At 34.6% G+C, this 21392-nt stretch overlaps 1 pseudogene; it reads right to left on the bottom strand.

Annotated features, from left to right (window-relative positions):
* The window catches only part of LOC125873269 (uncharacterized), a 63625-nt pseudogene extending 42978 nt beyond the window's left edge, over positions 1-20647 (bottom strand).
* Positions 20648-21392: the final 745 nt, after the last annotated feature.

Genomic DNA, 21392 nt, shown 5'->3' on the forward strand with positions numbered 1-21392 from the left:
CTTTGAAAGATAAGGAGTTGTATGCTAAGTTCTTGAAATGTGAGTTTTGGCTTGAGTCTGTGGCATTCTTGGGCCACATAGTTTCCGGTGATGGAATTAGAGTTGATACTCAGAAGATAGAAGCAGTGCAGAGTTGGCCTAGACCCACATCTCCAACTGATACTAGGAGTTTCTTAGGTTTGGCTGGATATTATAGAAGGCTCGTAGAGGGGTTCTCGTCTATTTCGTACCCTTTGACCAAATTGACTTAGAAAACAGTTAAGTTTCAAAGGTCTGAAGCTTGTGAGAAAAGCTTTCAGGAATTGAAAAAAAGGTTTACTACTCCCCCAGTATTGACCTTACCAGAAGATACGCAAGGCTTTGTGGTGTATTGTGATGCATCTAGAGTTGGTTTGAGTTGTTTATTAATGCAAAATAACAAGGTTATAGCATGCCTCCAGACAGTTGAAAGTTCATGAAAAGAACTACCCAACATATGACTTAGAGTTGACTGTCGTAGTATTTTCTTTGAAGATATGTCGTCATTATTTGTATGGTGTTCATATTGATGTATTCACTGATCACAAGAGTCTTCAATATGTGTTCACTTAGAAAGAGCTTAATCTAAGACAGAGGAGGTGGTTAGAATTACTCAAGGATTATGACATGAGTATTCTTTGCCACCCAGGTAAGGCTAATATTGTTGCTGATGACTTAAGCAGATTGTCTATGGGTAGTACCGCCCATGTTGAGGAAGAAAAGAGAGAGAAGGCTAATATTGTTGCTGATGACTTAAGCAGGTTGTCTATGGGTAGTAGCACCCATGTTGATGAAGAAAAGAGAGAGTTAGCAAAAGATGTGCATAAACTTGCACACGTGGGAGTCAGATTTATGGATTCCACAAAAGGAGTAGTGGTGATGAATGGGGCTGAATCATCATTAGTGTCAAAAGTAAAAGGCAAGCAAGACCAAGACCCTATTTTGGTTTAATTGAAGGAAAATGTTCATAAGCAAAAAGTATTAGCTTTTGAACAAGGGGGAGATGGAGTACTGTGATATCAAGGTAGATTGTGTGTACTAATGGTGGATGTACTCCAAGAGAGGATCACGGAAGAGGCTCATAGCTTCAGATATTCCATTCATCCGGGTTCCACAAAGATGTATCATGATTTGAAAGAGGTATATTTGTGGAACAGTATGAAGAAGGGCATTGCAGAATTTGTTGCTAACTGTCCAAATTGCCGACAAGTTAAAGTAGAGCACCAAAGTCCAGGTGGGTTGGCTCAGAATATAGAAATTCTGGAATGGAAGTGGGAGATGATTAATATGGACTTCATCACAGGGTTACCAAGGTCTCGTAGGCAGCATGATTCTAATTGGGTGATTGTCGATAGAATGACAAAATCAGCCAACTTTTTACCGGTAAAGACTACCTATTCAGCAGAAGATTATGCTAAGCTTTATATTCAAGAGGTGGTAAGACTTCATGGGGTTCCGGTCTCCATTATTTCAGATAGAGGTGCACAATTTACTGCACAGTTCTGGAAATCTTTTCAGAAGGGTTTGGGTTCATAGGTGAATTTGAGTATTGCTTTTCTCCCTCAGACTGATGGGCAAGCAGAGCGCACTATTGAGACCTTAGAGGATATGTTGAGGGCTTGTGTGATTAATTTCAAGGGCAATTGGGATGATCTCTTACCTCTTATTGAGTTTGTTTATAACAATAGTTACCACTCTAGCATCCAAATGGCTCTATATGAAGCTCTTTATGGGAGAAGATGCAGATCTCCTATTGGATGGTTTGAAGTTGGTAAAGCAGGGTTGATAGGACCAGATTTAGTTAAGCAAGCTATGGAGAAGGTGAAAGTGATTCAAGAGAGGTTGAAAATGGCACAGAGTCGTCAAAAAATGTTAGGAGGAGGGAGTTAGAGTTTGAAGTAGATGATTGTGTATATCTAAAAGTTTCACCCGTGAAAGGTGTTATGAGGTTTGGTAAGAAGGGGAAACTTAGTCCCCGGTATATTGGACCTTATCGAATATCCAAGAGGATTGACAATATAGCTTATGAGTTAGAGCTACCCCTAGAGTTAGTAGCGGTTCATTCGGTGTTACATGTCTCCATCTTGAAGAAGTGCATGGGCGATCCTTCATTGATCATACCAACTGAAAGTATTGAGATCAAGGATAGCTTATCTTATGAGGAGATTCCTGTTCATATTCTAGATTGCCAAGTTCGCAAGTTGAGAACAAAAGAGGTAGCATCAGTCAAAGTCCTTTGGAGGAACCAATTTATTGGTAAAGCTACTTGGGAAGCTGAAGAGGATATGAAGAAGAGATATCCACATCTTTTTGAGTCCGGAGAAAATTCAGACCAAGGTACTATTTCTCTTCTTAGTACTCTTTAAATTATGAGTGAGCATGTCGTTTGTTTGGAATTGATTGTTGGGTGTTTGAACTTGAAGATACACCCTTAGCCTAGTAAGAGTAATCTCATTCGAGGAAGAATGTTCCCAAGGGGGAGATATTGTAACATCTCACCATTTGAAAAAACTAGGAAGAAGCTAATAATTGGAAATAGTCATTTTTGGAAAGAATGAAAATTTGGAAATTTGTTTAAGTTAGGAAAAGTTGAGTTTTGGTCAACTTTAAACGGCCATAACTCCTAGCTCAGGATGTGTTAGGTTTACTTACAGATATGGCTGTAAATCTCTTGGAATGATCTTTTCAACACCACCGAGTTTGCGCCATTCCGAATTCGTATGAGTAAGTTATGCCCTTTGGAAGTTGGGCTATTGGATTAAGAAAAGTCTAATCCGGATTTTAAAAGGGTAATTTAGTCTTTTCTTACCTAATTATTCTAATTCTATTTTAGGAGATTAATTGGGGTAAAACCAGATTTTGGTCAGTTTAGAAAAGTTAGAGTTCACGCTAGGGCTTTGAGAAAAGAGAAAAGAGGAGAAATGAGAAGAGGAAGCAAGATTCGTCGGCTTTGTTAAGGATAGCTTGTGGATTTCGTCCGGGGTGATCCCTACAAGGTATGTGAGATCACATAGCTTTGGGTTAGTTCGCCCACGCACCAACATGATTCAATTCAGCGAATTTAAGTCTTTGAAAATTTAGAAATTGAGTTCTTAATGAGCATTGTTGAATGTTTCGTTGAATTCTTGTGGTACGTGTTGTTGAAATTTCTTGATGATTTGATTCATGTTTCCGGGTGTAATTTCGAGTTCAATCTAATGTATATTGAGGGTATTAATGGTTCTAAGTATTTCGGAAAGAACCATTGAAGTTTAGAAGGTTTAGAGGTGAAAAACAAGCAATAAAAGTCGTCAAACACCTGGGGAAGGGGGTGGGGCGTCACGCCAGCCAGCATGCCCCTAAAGGTTCTCTAAAGTTTACCCCTTGGGGCGATGCACCAGCCAGAGCGCCCCAACATGTTCTTTGAAGTTTGAGGGTTGGCGCCCCGCGCCTCTCAGAGCGCTAGGGACGCTAGTTCTCCCCATTCGTTCCCCACCTTTTAGTACTTGTTCCTTAGCAATGTACCTATGTTTTCTAGTTGATTCCAACACTCTAAGGTATATCTAAACATCATGAAATCATCCATAAACATGAGATAATGTACTTTGAATCCATAATCCAATTCAAGGAAAGTTAGGATCAAAGTCAAGAGAAGTTAAGAGGCAAGTCAAAGCAAAGTTTTTAAAGTTTTCAAGAGTCTTTAACAAACGTTTTAACCTTGTTTAAGACTTAAGTTTCAAGTTAATCAAAGAGTAAAGAGTTGAGTTCATTTCTCAAAAAGCTATAAGGGAACTAAGTATTCCCAAGAGTTTTAAATGTTTTCACATTTGAATAATAAAGGGAAACATTGATTTCCAGGAGAGCTTTTAAGCTAAAGTTTCTCAAACAAAATAAAGAAGTTTTGATTTTAAATCATATGAGCTAAGTATATTTTGGGAGTAGTATTAAGCACCGGTATGTGGATGCGAGTTCATATTAACTCAAGTCTCCATAAACCATGTAGCCATCATGAGTAGTAAAGGATCATACTTTTTAGATGACTCCTTAATATGCTTTTAGCATAGACCAGTGGAACCACTTAGTGATTTAGGTTCTATACCCCCGACAAGGTATATGACAGTCCTTGGAAGCGTGAGGTTAAACGATGTACCATCACTTAAGCTCATAGTGGTGGTTGTCGGTTAGAGAATCTCCCACAGAAACTATATTACTTTGTTATATGAGAAAATTTGAGTTTGTTATTGCATTTTCTTTAACGAACTAAGTTTCATTTACCATTTTATAAAGCTTTTCATATATTGCATGTGTCTTATTGCTTTAGTATGAGTTGATTTATTCATGAGTTGAGAATAGCCAAGGTAAGTGTTTCTTTCATAATCTTTTTAAGCCTATGTTATGTTTAGCATTCCAACTCGCATACTCATACATTTAATGTACTGATGCCAGTTGGCCTGCATCTTATTATGATGCAGACACAGGTAACCAAGATCAGCATCCAGTGCCTCGTTGATTGGGTTCAGCACTCAGAGTTAGTTGGTGAGCCTCCTTGCATTCTGGAGGACTCTTTTTATCAGTTGTTTTCTAGTTTTCAGTTGTTAGGATGATTGGGGGTCCTGTCCCGACATCCCTCTTTGTTTTAGAGGCTTCATTGACATATAGTTTTAGTTCTCTAGTCTTATTCATTTCAGTTGTATACGTTTAAGACTTTGGATGCCATTTTGGCTAAGATTTTTATTTTTAAAGTTATTGCATGAGTGATACTTCGTGTTTAAGTCTTCCGCTGAGTAAGTAAGCTAGGCTAAGGGTTCACTTGGGGCCAGCAATGGTTCTCGAGTGCCAGCCACGTCCAGGGTGTAGGCTCGGGGAGTGACACTGTACATGTGACTTCCAGGTTATGGGAGTGATCTCTTATTTGTATTTATATTTTGGCTTGCTTCCGCTTCTTCATATATGATTCCTGTTATTTGTGTTATTGTTTTAGTTTGAGTTTAGTTTTCTTCCCTCAATCCCATTATTTTTAGTTTCGAGATACAGGTTGACTTGCCTACTGGTGGGTTATAGTAAGCGCCATCATGACTCGAAGAATCGGGTCGTGACAACATAATATGAAGGTAAATTGATAAAATGGAAGAATCATTGCAAGAAAAGATTTACTACTTCAGGTAAATTGAAATTTTCATTTGTTTATATAAATGAATTCATTAGAATATACATGTGCAAATTTGACCATTCTATGCCAACAAGAATTATAATGACGACGGATCTATCAAAATAAGAATATAATTTTATTTAGGAAAATAAACCGAAGATCGAAAGACATCTAAATGTCCTTTAACATTCAATTTCTGAACCATAAAAATGATGCCCACCATGAAATACTAATTCTCTCATTCTATTTCCCCCCCACAAATTATGAGCACTATAGGGTATTGAAATAATATGAAAAGTTATAAGAAAAATAAATATTTGATTCTCTTTTCTAATAGTAAAGAATAAATTTAGTTTGATACAATTAGAAAAGAATAAGGAGACAGGAGCAGAAAATCGCAAGATAAAATGAAGAATATAATAGTAAATTGAGTAAACAGTAAAAAAGAAGGAAAAGAAGAAAAAGGAAAGAAAATATTTAGAAGTAACTACAATAAAAATAAACACAAGAAAAGAAAAGGTGAAAAAAAACGTCACTTTTCTTTTCATTTAGCCACTTCTCTCTCTTTCTTCTTTTTATTTAGCATTTTAAAGTGGAAAAAGTTATAAAATGTAATATCATATTATAAAGGTGAGTACAACTATGTTAAAAAAGTAAATTAGATAATATTTTATAATTTTTTTGAATTTTGATTTTTTTTTAACATAGCACATACATAAGAAAAAATATTGTAAAAGTCACGAATAAGAGAAAAAAATTAACATGATTCTTGATTAAAGAGATAAATTTTATAGATCAAAAGAAATAAAATTAAGAAAAAATAGAAATTTCATGCATAATAATAAATTACGATAACAAGGAAGAGAAATGAATACTATTATTATTTTTTAGAATCTTTTTAAAAATAGAAGGTAAAAAGAGGAATTTAAGAAAAAAATGATAAATTGTAGTAATGTGAGAAGAGAGAAAAATAAGGTATTTGAATATTGTTTTTACTGATTTTATAGATCAATTGAAAAAATTGTAAAGAAGAATTTTCTTATTCAATACTAATAATAAAGAATGAAAAGAAAGGGAAGAGATAAATAAGATTTTTTATTTTAAGAATTTATAAAATTAGAGGGTAAAAAAACTAATTTTTGACAAAAATATTAAATAATAGTAATGATGAGGAGAGATGTAAAGCAATAAGTTTTAGTAATGATAAGAAGAAAAATAAATAAGGTAAACATATTTATCACGATCATAATGTAAGGTGAATACAATAACTATATTAAAAAAATATTAAATTAAATACTATTTTACAACTTGTTTTGAGTTTTTTCAACATAAAATATAAATAAGAAAAATATTTAAAAGTCAAGAAAATAGGAAAATATTTAAATAGGACCTTTGATCAAAGAAATATTTTATTTATACATATTTTACAGATCAAGAGAAAAAATAAAACTAAAAGAGAGTTTTTGTGAATAATAATAATATTTAAGATCTATTTTTTTTTCAAATTCTACAAATCAAAGAAAAAAAACCATTAAGGAATAAGTTATTTTTTTTTTTTGAATAAGACTAATTAATTATGATAATAAAGAGGAGAGATAGATAAGATTGTTGTTTTTTAAAAAAAACTATAAATATAAAAGGTAGAAAAAATAATAAATTGTAATAATAATGAGGAGGAGAGATGAAAAGAATATTTAATCTATTGAAATAATGGAAAGGAGAGAGGTAATAAATTATATATATATATAACCTTAATAGCATGAATTCTTAACTTGAATGTTAAATTACTATAATATCCCTAACTTAGGTTGTGCTTTTTTTGATGAGTTGTGACTTTTCCGATAAGTTGTGACTTTTTTCAAAGGGTTGTAATTTTTCGATGAGTTGTGACTTTTTTAAGGAGTTGTGACTTTTTCAATAAGTTGTGACTTTTTCAATAAATTTGAAAATATGTGGATATATATGAATCATTTAAAATTTATCATTTACAAAATAACTTTTATATTGAGCAATATGGAATAAACATTTTCATATTGTCCCTACGTTAAATTAAAATCTAATAACTATAAAAATGAGAACATTAATTAAAAGTCCTATTTATTTATGTAAATATAAAATTTATTAGAAATTCAAGTATTGCACATTAATTATTTAGTTATAACATTATAAATTTTCTTAGTTATTATTAATTATTGCGAATGTTATTCACACTCTTTTACTTTCTTTAGTTATAATATTATGAATTCTCATAGTTATTACATTAATTATATTTATCTTTCATCTTTCCTTATATTAATGTTTGACCAATAATTTTCTATATTATTATACCGCCCCTATATATGTTATAACACGGTGTTGAAGTATATGAACTATATCTTTTTTGGGTGTAAGATAACCATGTGATTATATATATGATTTCATAGATAGAATATATTCTTTAATTTTAACTTTTAGTTTTTCTGGTTAAAAAAAGAAAACCTTTCTCGGTTAACTATGGTCTGTCAGATAACTATCTTTGATTTATGTACACATTCAATAGAGAAGTCGAATATGAGAGCCAAAAACAAGAACACCATCCATTATGTTATAACTTATAAAATAAAAATTAATATACAAAAATAGTTCTAAACAAATACATCTAAAAAGTTTAACGTGGAATACACATGTAAAGCATATCTGGTTAGATGTCAAGAAAAATGCACAAAAACTATCGTCTATAAGGTAATATTAGTAAAATATGACTAATTAAATGATTGGACCTCATCAAATTGAAATAAATATATACATTATTGCATTTAACTAATAAAATATTTCATTGACCATCTTCATAGGTTCCTTAAAAGCACGAACTCCTAACTTGAATGTTAAATTACTATAATATCCCTAATTTAGGTTGTGCCTTTTTCGATGAGTTGTGATTTTTTCGATAAGTTGTGACTTTTTTCAAAGGGTTGTGATTTTTCGATGAGTTGTGACTTTTCTAAAGAGTTGTGACTTTTCCAAAGGGCTGTGACATCTCTGAAAGGTCATGACTTTTCAGATAAGACACAAAAAACATTTGTTCATACTACCCTTTGTTGACTATAAATAGAATGACTTCCTCTCTTTTCGCAACAACAATTTTTTATAATCTTCTATTCTTCTTCTTCTTGTATTTTATAAAAAATTTGTGTGATTTATTGACGTTGAGTGAGTCCGAAGTTTAGCTGAATATGAGGTACTACTACTTCTGATAAAGTAAATCGTTCTATCCTAAAAAGGTATATTCCATAACCTTGAGGAAAATAATTTTGATGATATAATAATTATTTTTATACTTAGCATAGACATTAGTATATAATGTTCCAATATATGAAGTTAACAGGATGTAGTCTAAATTCATTTGTTTTTGTTTACAATTTCTCTTGTGATGTAGATATATGCTTCTAAAAAACTTTTTCCAAAATTATGAGACTTCTCAAGAGTTAGATAAATGTCACGATTTATTTTTTTGATGCTCAAGATAAAAAATGACTTTATTTATTAACATTACTTATGTGATTTAGATTGTCAGAAATTTTTCTTCAAAATAATTATTACTATATAAACATTGCCCTTTTGTGTTACTTATTTGTTATTTCTTAAAATTTCAGTATTTTAGACGAAGAAAAGTTCATATGACTTGTTATAATGTCAGTTGCAGTTTGTATTAGTTTAATTTTTATTATTTATTTAATAACTAATTTTTATGAGATAAATATTTTCGTTAATGCAAATATATATATATATATATATATATATATATATATATATATATATTGTAGATTAAAGTATTATATATGTCACGATGTACTATCAAGCTAAAAAGATCTTCTAACTTCAAAATATATTATTTTATAATGTTCTGAATTCTTTTTGAAAAAAAATAAACTCACAATAAATTTGAAAATATGTGGATATATGTAAAACAATTAAAATTTATCATTTACAAAATATATTTTATATTGAGTAATATGGAATAAACATTTTCATATTGTCCCTACGCTAAATTAAAATCTAATAACTATAAAAATGGAAATATTAATTAAAAGTCCTAGTTATTTATGTAAGTATTAAATTTATTAGAAATTCAGGTATTGCACATTAATTCTTTAGTTATAACATTATAAATTCTCTTAGTTATTATTAATTATTGCAATCGTTATTCACATTCTTTTACTTTCTTTAGTTATAATATTATGAATTCTCATAGCTTTTACATTAATTATATTTATCTTTCATATTTCCTTATATTAATGTTTGACCAATAATTTTTTATACTATTATACTGCTCCTGTCACGACCCAGACCGTCGTGATTGAAACACACACTAACCCTCCGGTGGGGAAAACCATTACTACAACCCAGACTAAACAACTTAACAAAAAACTATGCATTTAAAGATACGGAAGCAGGTTTAAATGCAGAAATTATATAGAGTTCCCATAAACTCCAAAGGTTTAAATAAATTACTTAACCAAACTGATGCAGAAGTCTTCACCCTTAGAACCTGAAAGTCATTCTACCAAATCTCTACTAACGACAAGTCTAAGAACAAGGGGTGTAACCCCGAAACTAAACAAACACCTTAAACAAATAGTCTGACTTCGAAAAGAGTGGACTTAAACAAGAGAGATCAATGGCAACCTGAAAGAACTGGCTCACCCTTGAATACGGTCACACTCAATAGTGACCTAGCTAAGGTCTATGAATAGCTGTCTAAAGATGCCCTATTGTCACGACCCAAACCGTCGTGATTGGCACCCACACTAACCCTTCAGTGGGAGAACCATTACTATAACCCAACTAATTAAGCAGCCTTAACTAAAAACTAAGACATTTAAAGACACACAAGCATGTTTAAATGACAATAAAAATGGAGTCCCCATAAACTCCAAAGGTTTAAACAATTAACTAACCAAACTAATGTGGAAATTCAACCCTTAGAACCTAAAAGTCATTGTACCAAAACTCTACGAACGACAAGTCTAAGAAAGAGTGGTACAACCCCGAAACTAAATAAACACCTTTAACAATTAGTCTGAGTTCGAAGAGAGTGGGCTTAAATAAGAAAGATCCATGGTAGCCTGAAAGAACTCGCTCACCCTTGAATCCGGTCACACTTAATAGTCACCAAGCTGAGGTCTATAAATAGCCGCCTGAAGATGCCCTGTACTCAACAAAGAACAAATAAGTGCAATATCAGTACACAACCATAGTGTATTGGTAGGATCAAACGGCTATCCCAATAAGTGAAACACATGCAAGTAACCACAACATTATAAAACAAGCATATACCAAACATATACAATATTAGTCATCTTTTCAGGATCAATGTAGCATTCCACGTTCTCAATAATACACATTAGTTATCATTTTAGAGGAACAAACAATATTTCAACCTCAATCACCATTAGATATGAACGTAATCAACACAAGTAGATACACAACACAATTCAATGGTCCTCTCACGGAACCCAATTCAATGGTCCTCTCATGGAACCCAAACCCAAACTATTAGTGTACCAGTTCGTGGTATCCGATCCAATGTTTATGTCGGAACGTGGCAAACGATCCATATTTATGCCTAAATGTGGCAACCGATCCCATATTTGTTCCAGAATGTGGCAACCGATCCAAGTTAGTGTGTCGGAATGTAATGCCCGATCCATTCAACAAACCACAATCACAATGTATATTTTCACAATCATACAACAAGAGGTGATTAATGACATTCAATTATTCAATTATCCTCATTCACCATTAGTGTGATCAATAATGCAACATCAGAATACATACATGCATTATAATGAAGCAAGTACAAACATATTTCACACAACATGAAATTACAACCATCACCTACCTCGAATCCAAGCTTGAATCCCCTAAGGCACTTGACTCTTTCCTTTCCAGATTCTTTCTGCTTGTTCTATGTCTACAAACAATTAATATACTCAAGGGTCAACAATGAAAGATCTAATTGTCCGAATTATAACAAACCCAATAACCCTAGACCAAGTCCAAGATCCTAATACCCAGATTAGAGCTTTTTCCACCATAATTTCCAGATCAAAACCCTCCCGCATCGATAATCACCCACGAATTTACATTTTACAGATCTAAAAATATGGATTCGGGGAGTTAAAACCTTACCTTTATCCTCAAGAATGGTGTAAAACTATCAAGAAAACACCTGGGGTCGTCTCCTAGCTCTCAAAGTCGAAACTTGCAAATTAAAACGATTTTGGGGTTTATTTTCGACTTAAATCGCAACTGTCCTGCTATGGCCGCCCCCCAACCCACTACATCGGCTTGCACGGAAACAAAATGTCGAATTAAGAGATCCAAACCCCCGTTTCACAACACACCTTCATTCCATGATACTCATAACATACCTGTTCACGCTAAGATTAGTTTCAGGAGTTCTACTCGCCCAAATTCAATTCCGTAAAGTCGTATGGGTTCCTTAACGTCTTAGCTATCTACTCATGTAATCAAAATCATAATTATATAATCCAATTGTTACCGGCTTTTTCTAGACTCTCCTGACTCCGATTTCGTCTAAATCTGGACTAGGCTAGGAAATTCCAAGTTACTACTCAAAAGTTTTTTGGCCCAAAATTTTTCCCCGTTGGCTTTTCTATAACGACAGGAACAGGTAGTTACAATAGATACTAATTTACCCATCACTCGTCCCCGAGTGACAAACTAGGAGAAAAGGGCTAAAGCAAGAATATAGTAGTATCTAAATCATCGAATAACTGGGAATACCTGTCCCGCATAATTTTTTTCTGACTCTGTGCTGTTAGAAGCTTAACTTGGATACTTCTCACCTTATCCTGAGCATCCTTTACCATAACAACCCCCAAAGATTTTACATTTCCAGTTTCAAATCATCCTATGGGTGATCTACACATCCTCCCTTACAATGTCTCAATGAAGTCATCTCAATACTCGAGTGATAAATATTGTTATATGTAAACTTAACTAACAACAAAAACGATTCCCAACAACCACCAAAGTTGATTGTACACACGTCTACAAAATGTTATAAAGGACCTTGACACAATCGTTCGGACGAATCCTTTAACACTTAAGGTTTATAAAATTTCAAATCAATAATTGCTACAATTAGAAGTGAACCTGAACCAACAAACACACACTCATAATACCCAAACAATCATAATTATTAACAACATCCCCATCCCACAACATAAATTCCCATGAGCTTAAGTTATAAAAAATTTGATCTTTAGATATGAGGTACTCATCGAGGGATATATCCAGGCATACAAACCCTCTAACAACACTATCGACAAGCTAGTTTTAGTAATTATGATTGTAGATTACCCTTAAGAACAGTAGAATTGGACCCAATAATCTCCGAATTCATCCACTCACAATCAATACATGACCTAGATGACTAGACGAATATTAGATTGTCGGACAACCATAAATACGAATGGTAGCTCTTCTATAAATTCTCACAAGCAAGGTGGTACATGTAGAACCACTAAAATACTTTTAACAACTCTAAGACAACACCAATCATGTCATTCGAAATAACTAAATCTTCCCAATCTTCCCACTCAACCAAGAGAGCATCATAGGATTCGGTACCCCTGATCCACTACTAGGGATCCACCCACAAAAGTCAAAACAAACGAGAGCATAGCTAGTGAATCATACTCACAATACTAACGACCATCATAAACACTCCGACCACTTACCTTATTATAAACCAACACTTTTTTAAATGAAACCTTTCTTAGGTACTTAACAATCAATAGTAGTAAACTTACGACTAAACCCAAGTGTAAGTCCTTTCAAATGCTCAATACCTGATACAATTGATCATTTCTCACATTGCAATTTCATACCTTGACAAAATATATCACCACGAATGTAGACTTACAATGAAAAATATGAATTGTAAATTCAACCGTATAACACAATCCCCTTATCTATCAATATTAGTTTGTACCTTGAAGATTTTTATGAATTGATGGATCTTCACTTATCATTGATCGTATCCCCATTGATCTTACAATATCCTTCGCTAAAATTTCAATCATACTCATTACTAAACTCAAAAACAAGAACCAATCACTTATCATCACACTCGAGCTAATGTCTGTACACTCCTTTCTCAAGTCTTTTTCAATAGTTGTCAACCAATCTTATTATATAGTTGCATTCCATCACAAACTCTTATTACCCTTATGCTTAGTCAGCCCTGACTATCACTATAAAGTCAACTTTTCATCAACACGACACCTCAAACTCAGATATACCCATCAAATTCAAAGGACTAGCCCAATTTTTATGCGCACTTTCTTACTAAAATACTTCAATTGACTTCACCCAAGTATACTCAATGTGACTTTATTTATCCATAAGCTTGTCATCCCGGTATTAATCCACCCCTTTATGGCTTAAGATAAAATCAACAGTCCTCATACTACCATCCTTCTTCTTAACAAAAAATAGGAACACCCCATTGGGAAGCACTAGGAGGGATGAAACCTTAATTAAGAAGCTCATGGATTTGAGCTTTAAGCTCTCTCAATTCTGACTCCACAGGAATAGACTCAATAGAGGGAGATTCGACCTTAACATCCCGAATGAGCCAATCACACCAAACAATCCTGTCCCACCAGTTTCCTACCCCGTATGACAGATAAGACCTCCTTCCCACTCTAACCTTTCACTACCCGAGATCTCTAGAGTTACTGAATTAGCATTACCATTAAGCACAACATAATATGGGGACAACCAAGTCATGCCTAAGATTATATCAAGTCAGTCATATCCAGCATAACCAAATCAACCCAAATCTGAAAGATCCATAACACAACAGGACAACATGATATACATAGGTGACTATGACTGACTTTTAAACAGGGTAGAAATATGGATGGGGGCATCAAATATAACACAAATCATATCAAATTCAGAGGCAAATCACACGGACACATAAGAATAAGTAGAACCTAGATCAAACAACACATTAGCCATCCGGTCACAACCAATAATAGTTCTTGTGATCACTGCATCAGACCCTCATCCTCGGTCTTGCCCGAAAAGGCATAAAACTGAGCCCTCTCATCTTGACGGGGAACCTCCTTGCCTGGTGGCACTACACCCCTACCTGCATTACCATTTCCCCGGCCTCCACGACCTTTCCGATTTCCTCCTCATATGCCTAGGTTCTCCACAATTTTAACACTCTAAATAACTTAACTAGGTAAACATCACTGCTATTGGAGCAGTTGTATCCTAACCCTTCTTAGTATACAATTAATCCATGAAATCGTAGTATAGCTTCTAACCTCAATTGGCATAACTTAATTTCATCATTCGCTAAAAAACCATACATATTATGATGACATTACTAAATGCATTTTCCAAAGTAATGGTGTTCATTATCTAACCGTCCCTTACAAAAACTTCTTGAATGTTGTCACCTATAAACTTGAATATGTAAATCTGACCTTAATCCCTTCACAAGCGACGATAGTAGCTAGCGAGCCCCATAAAACTCTTAATTTTAATTGTTGACACCCAATTTTGACCCTCCCCAATAATAATTAATTTTCGAGCTTCTTAATTTTCAAACGTTTTAGAATAATTAGCTTTATAAAATTCAAATAGTTTCAAGGTTGGTTTAAATAATTTTAGTCAATTATTTATAGTATTTTGAATAATAAATGTATTTCATATAATTATATACGTAACTAGTATATTCCATAAATGTTTAAAATCATATCAAAAGATTTTATTTGTTAGAAATAAATATTTTATTAATTTAGTTTTAGTTTGAATTATAGTTTTAATTTTGAATTAATTAGTTTATATGAAAATCGATTAGTTTATGATTAAGTTAATTATTTTAGCTCGTTAAGAACAAAAAGCTTTTTAATTAATTAGTTAATATTAGTTCGTCTCATTCGAGTCTTAATGATCTCGACTTGGCTATGTTTCAAATTCTATTGGGCTACAATTGTAATCTATTTAGCCATTTTCCTATTGCAAACCTAACCGTTTCAAAACTCTATATTTCACCTCACCTTAAACCCAATATTTCAGCCTAGACTTGGGCCTTCTTACTCACATTTCTAGCAGCCCAATTCCCTTTTATCTTTCAGCATACAAATGCCAGCCGACCCAGTCCAATTCCTCACCCTCAACCCGGCCCAAATCCAATTTTCCCTTCATAAAGAGAACCCAGAACCCTTTCACGATAGCAGCAGTAGACGCAACGCTAACAGCAACAACCAAACACCAACAATTTTTGACGATTACAAACGACAGCAGCTCCAACGTCCACAAATACACGGAAAGCAACTCACGGCGTCAATGATACAGCTTTTCGGGTCTTCCTCCTCTGTCAGAGCAGCTCGAACAACTTTGCACCTGCCACAGCAGCTTGAAATTTTGTTCATGCTCCGCGATTTTCATCTTTTGCTTGCAAGGATGCGCGCCACGTCATGCCTCAAGAGTAAAGAATCGATCGAAGCCATTGACGTCTATTTCTATTTCAAATTTTGGATTTTGGCTGTAAATTTGGATTTCCTCACAACAACAACTTTTGCCCGTCCTTGGGAAGAGAATTTAAACTTTGAAATCGGTTAGGAATTTGATTTGTGCCCCTGCCCTTCTCTGAATTTTCTACCCTTTCCTCCTAAAAATTCGAACCCTAATCCCTCTCTATATAAACATCTCCTCTCCTCCATTCTGTGGGGGGGATTTTTATTTTTAAAGAGTTAGAAAGGAAAAGTAAGAAAAGAAGCGAAAGTTAACAAAGAACAGTAGACAAAAAATATAAATAGATTTTAAAGTGATAATTTCCAGGGTTCAGTGTTTAGGGAAGTTTGAGCCCTCACGGAAATATTTTGAGGTTGGTGGTGGAAGCATCTTCAGCTCGTCTTCGTCTCAAGTTCGCTGCCCAGAAAAGGTAACGTCTTCCTCTCTGTGACGTTCTTTCCACCTCTTCTTCTATTTCAGAGTGACATTCTGTTGATTGAGGCTTGCTTTTAGTTTGATTGGTGGTTGGTTGTTAGTTGCTATTAAGTTGATATGTTATGTTACATATATCTAGTCGCTTCATCGAGTTATTTGCTATACCAAGTTAAAGCTTTGGATATTCGTTATTACTTCTCTATTGTTGTATTTGAAGTTTTGTCTTGTTGATTTCTTTCCTTGAGCTTATTTCTCGAATGTCATTGAATGCGTTTTGCTGCTTAATATTCGACACCACGGGTTTCACTCTTTCACCTCAAGTCGAAAGAATGGGCTAAGATGTCAACATTTAGAGTTTATGTGTTGTGCTTGCGACTATTTGGAATTCGTTTTGTGTTTTCTGTCTGTATAAATGGCTTCATGAGTTGCAAGATGATTTTAAGTTCAAATTATATCGCGTATATGTTGCTGAACCGATTTGCTTTTGCACACATTTACTCTGTTTTGTTGTTGATACTGCATGCCCTATGGAAGACCTATTTTAGTCAAGTGAAATATCACAATTTGGATAAGTTTCTAATGTGTTATTTACTGGAAGATATCCTTGTATTTAATACATATTCATTTTGAGTGATTTTGCCTTGGTTTGTTGTTTGAGGCTTCATGTAGTGGAGTTTTATGATTAAAAAAAAGAAAACTCTTCGTTATGTTCAGTTTTACGTAACTGTTTGGTTCATGTCTTATATTTTATCGAAAAAATACTCTCTTCAGCACATAGTATCCATATATGTTCTTTACTCCACTGACTACTGAATAAAATGTACATATTTGGGTTGGGTAAATTTATTTTCTCAAATCTGTTGCTAAGTTGATCATTTATGGTTGTTTATTTATTTATTTTTATTATTTTTATGCCACCGTGTAGCGTCATTTTGGTATTGTTGTTGTATTGATCCATTTTGTTTGTAATTGCAGTTTGTCCATGTGCCCAACTTATTTGTTTTGTTCTAATTATTGGGAAGCATGTTGGATGTCTATTATTTTATTTTATTTACTTTACTTTATTTTATCTTATTTTTTGCGTGTTTGTCGTCACTCTAAATTCTACCTTCTTCTCTTGCATGTGAAATTCACCCGAATTCGCTACGAGCTCCTACCTTCTTTCTTGCATTTCGGGAGAGCCGTGAAGGCTCAAATTCTGTCTTATTCGAGTTAGCCACCCATAGAATCAAAGAAAAAGTCCCTCAAAAATTTGATGAACAGGAATCAGAGCCGATATGGACGAAAAATAAGAAAGGGGGCCAAAGGCCCACTCTTAATTCCAAAAAAAATAAATTGTATTTTGTTATTTTGGGCTTAAGCCTTTGTCTTTTTAGTTATTATTATCTTGTTAGAATTTAGGACAGGTGGAAGGTGGGCCTAAGGCTCAAAGAAATAAAATTCAATCTAGTCTAGGACAGGTACAAAGGTAGCAAAAATTGGACCAAAAGGCCCAAAATGAAAATAGGCCCAAGTACTGGTCCAGGCGGACAAGAAACCAGACTTGGGTCCAAATTTCCCTCTTTGCTTTATCACTTAATATTTGTTTACCTGTCATTACTTGCTATTAATCTTACGGTTATTACAATTTAATTTCCTCGACAGACAGCTATTCTGAACCAATCTTCTAAAAATTGACTAATTAAGAACTCATTTTCCTTCACCTTAAAACTGAATTTTCTTCAAAATATTTAAATGGATATAGTGTCTTAATATTTCCCCTTTTCTCCCTTAAAATGGTCCTAACTATAAAATTTCCCAATTCAAGTTAAGTCAAATAAAATTTAGCCAATTAGTTAATTGCTGGATAACCGCATATTAGCGGGCATTTCGGGTGCTTTCAAACCCTTCCCGAAATGCTAATATGAACCCCGAACCCCCTTGAATATTTTCATTAGATTTCTGTTTTAATCTTTTGAAAAAAGTAGTTTTCTTGATTTTTTTTCTTAAAAATCAAGTGGCGACTCTTAAACCAGTCAATTAATCATTTTCAAATAAAACATCAATCACAGAACTAGGTCGGATCCAATTCCTGACTGCTTCAATCCTTTGGGGGATCTACCATTATCCCTTTCCTTGAAACTACATGCCCCAAAAAGGCAACCGAAGTCAACAAAAGTTCACACTTAGAAAATTTCTCACATCCCTTTTGTTTTTGTAATCACATGGATGCCAGTTTGTTTTCTGCTGTTTTTGACATCATTCGATTTATTATAAGGTTTTATAGTCTATCCTCGATTGCTGAACAGTGATTGGATTGTAGGGGTTAGTTCAGATTCAATTTGGGTTCTATAAGGAGACCTGGGAAAAACAGAGGAGGCAGGGCTGAGGTTCTGTCTAGCCCTGTCCCGCTCTGGCGGGGAATTTCCACTCTAGCGGCCTTGCACTGGCGGAAAAATCCCGCCCCAGTGGCTCAGACGGAAACAGTACCGAAGCAATAATTTTTTTGGGGTTTTTCTCTTTTCTAAATCTCCTAACGGTTTTCAACTTTACTGAGCAATTTAGGATAATCATTGTCTACCCCGAGTCAATCCAATGATACACAATCCAACTCATTCTAGTTAATTCAACACCATAACCCACACATCCCCAGGATACACCCAAACAGTCACACGGTTATTACTCAAGCGCAAGACACGTCCAAATCTTTCTTACGAATAACCTCGTACATTATCTAGACCCTTGCATCGAACTTAGTCATGACCTTCCTTTCACAACAAGTTTCACGATACTGAACAGTTACACCTTGCATAGTTTCAATCAATTCAGCCAGCATATTGCACATATCAAAAATCAGACCCACACTTATTGTGCACGTGATCATATCATCATGTCTAAGTAAATACAACTTCCACATTCACAGTTAATTCAGGCAACTAGGAACAGGAATTCACAGTTTTCAAGTTACAACTCATAGACAAGCCCGATTCTAAATTAGTTTGTTCCATAGATGACCATCACCGGTCTCCCAGTACAAGAGCAAAATGTAAACTGATGCACCCTGCAAGATCATTTATCCAAGGCAGTGGACAATTGTTCTGAATGATGACCCTATTCAATTATCGGTAGTCTATACACATCTTCTCTTGCTAGTGATGGTGTTACCGCTGTTGTTACCCTAGTTCGGACCATAGAGTGAAGGAGGAAAATACCAATTTGTATCAACCAAACACCAATTAGATTCAAGTCATAGCACGCAGGAGTAGAAAGAAGTAAGTTTTTCCTAAAGTCTTATTGCCTCTCGAAGAAAAGTATAGACATTTTTGTACCCTTCTGCAAGACTCTACTAGACTCGTTTTAGTACAATGAGATGAACGAACCCCTTGCTCTGATACAAACTTTTCACGACCCAGACCGTCGTGATTGACACCCATACTAACCCTCCGGTGGGAGAACCATTACTACAACCCAACTAAGTAGCCTTAACTAAAAACTAAGGCTTTTAAAGATACGAAATCAGGTTTAAATGACAATAAAAATGGAGTCCCCATAAACTCCAACGATTTAAACAATTAACTAACCAAACTATTGCGAAAATTCAACCCCTAGAACTTGAAAGTCATTGTACCAAAATTCTACGAACGACAAGTCCAAGAACAAGGGGTACAACCATGAAACTAAACAAAGACCTTTAACAATTAGTCTGAGTCCGAAGAGAATGGACTTAAACAAGAAAGATCCGTGGCAGTCTGAAAGAACTAGCTCACCCTTGAATCCGGTCACGTTCAATAGTCACCTAGCCGAGGTCTATCAATAATCGCCTGAAGATGCCCTGTACTCAACAAAGAACAAGCAAGTGCAATATCAGTACACAACCATAGTGTAGTGGTAGGATCACACGGCTATCCCAATAAGTGAAACACATGCAAGTAACCACAATATTATAAAACAAGCATATACCAAACATATACAATATTAGTCATCTTTTCAGGATCAATGTAGCATTCCACGTTCTCAATAATACACATTGGTTATCATTTTAGAGGAGCAAACAATCTTTCAACCTCAATCACTATTAGATATGAATGTAATCAATACAATTATATGGTCCTCTCACGGAACCCAATTCAATGGTCCTCTCATGGAACCCAAACCCAAACTGTTAGTGTATCGATTTGTGGTACCTGATCCAATGTTTATGCTGGAACGTGGCACCGATCCCATATTTATGCCGAAACGTGGCAACCGATCCAAGTTAGTGTGTCGGAATGCAACATCCGATCCATTCAACAAACCACAATCACAATGTATATTCTCACAATCATACAACAAGAGGTGATTCATGGCATTAAATTATTAAATTATCCTCATTCACAATTAGTGTGATCAATAATGAAACATTCGCATACATACATACATTATAATGAAGCAAGTACAAACATATATCACACAACATGGAATCACAACCATCACCTACCTCGAATCCCCTAAGGCACTTGAATCTTCCCTTTTCGGATTCTTTCCGCTTGTTTTAGGTCTACAAACAATTAATATATGCAAGGATCAACAATCAAAAATCTAATTATCCGAATTATAACAAACACAATAACACTAGACCAAACCCAAGATTCGGATACCCAGATTAGGGCTTTTTCCACCATAATTTCCAGATCAAAACCCTCCCCCATCGATAATCACCAACAAATTTATATTCTATGGATCGATAAAAATGGATTCGGGGAGTTAAAACCTTACCTTTAGCCTCAAGAATGGTGGAAAACTGCCAAGAAAGCACCTGGGGTCGTCTCCTAGCTCTCAAAGTCGAAACTTGTAGAATAAAATGATTTTGAAGTTTATTTTCGACTTAAATCGCGACTGTCCCGCTATGGCGGCCCCAGCCCACCACAGCGACCCTGCCCTGGCGGGAATAATCCAGCCATAGCAGCTTGTACGAAAACAAAATGTCGAATTAAGAGCTCCAAACCCCCGTTTCACAACGCACCTTCATCCCATGACACTCAGAACATACCTGTTCACGCTAAGATCAGTTTCGGGAGTTCTACTCGCTCGAATTCAATTCCGTAAAGTGGTACGGGTTCCTTAACGTCTTAGCTATCTACTCATCTGATCAAAATCATAATTAGATCTCACAATTGTTACAAAATTCTCTAGACTCGCCTGATTCCAATTTCGTCCAAATCAGGACTAGGCAAGGAAATTCCAAGTTACTTCTCAAAAGTTTTCCAGCCCAAAAATTTTCCCCATTGACTTTACTATAACGATGGGA

Source organism: Solanum stenotomum, chromosome 1, assembly GCF_019186545.1.
Source record: "Solanum stenotomum isolate F172 chromosome 1, ASM1918654v1, whole genome shotgun sequence".
Classification (NCBI taxonomy): Eukaryota; Viridiplantae; Streptophyta; class Magnoliopsida; order Solanales; family Solanaceae; genus Solanum; species Solanum stenotomum.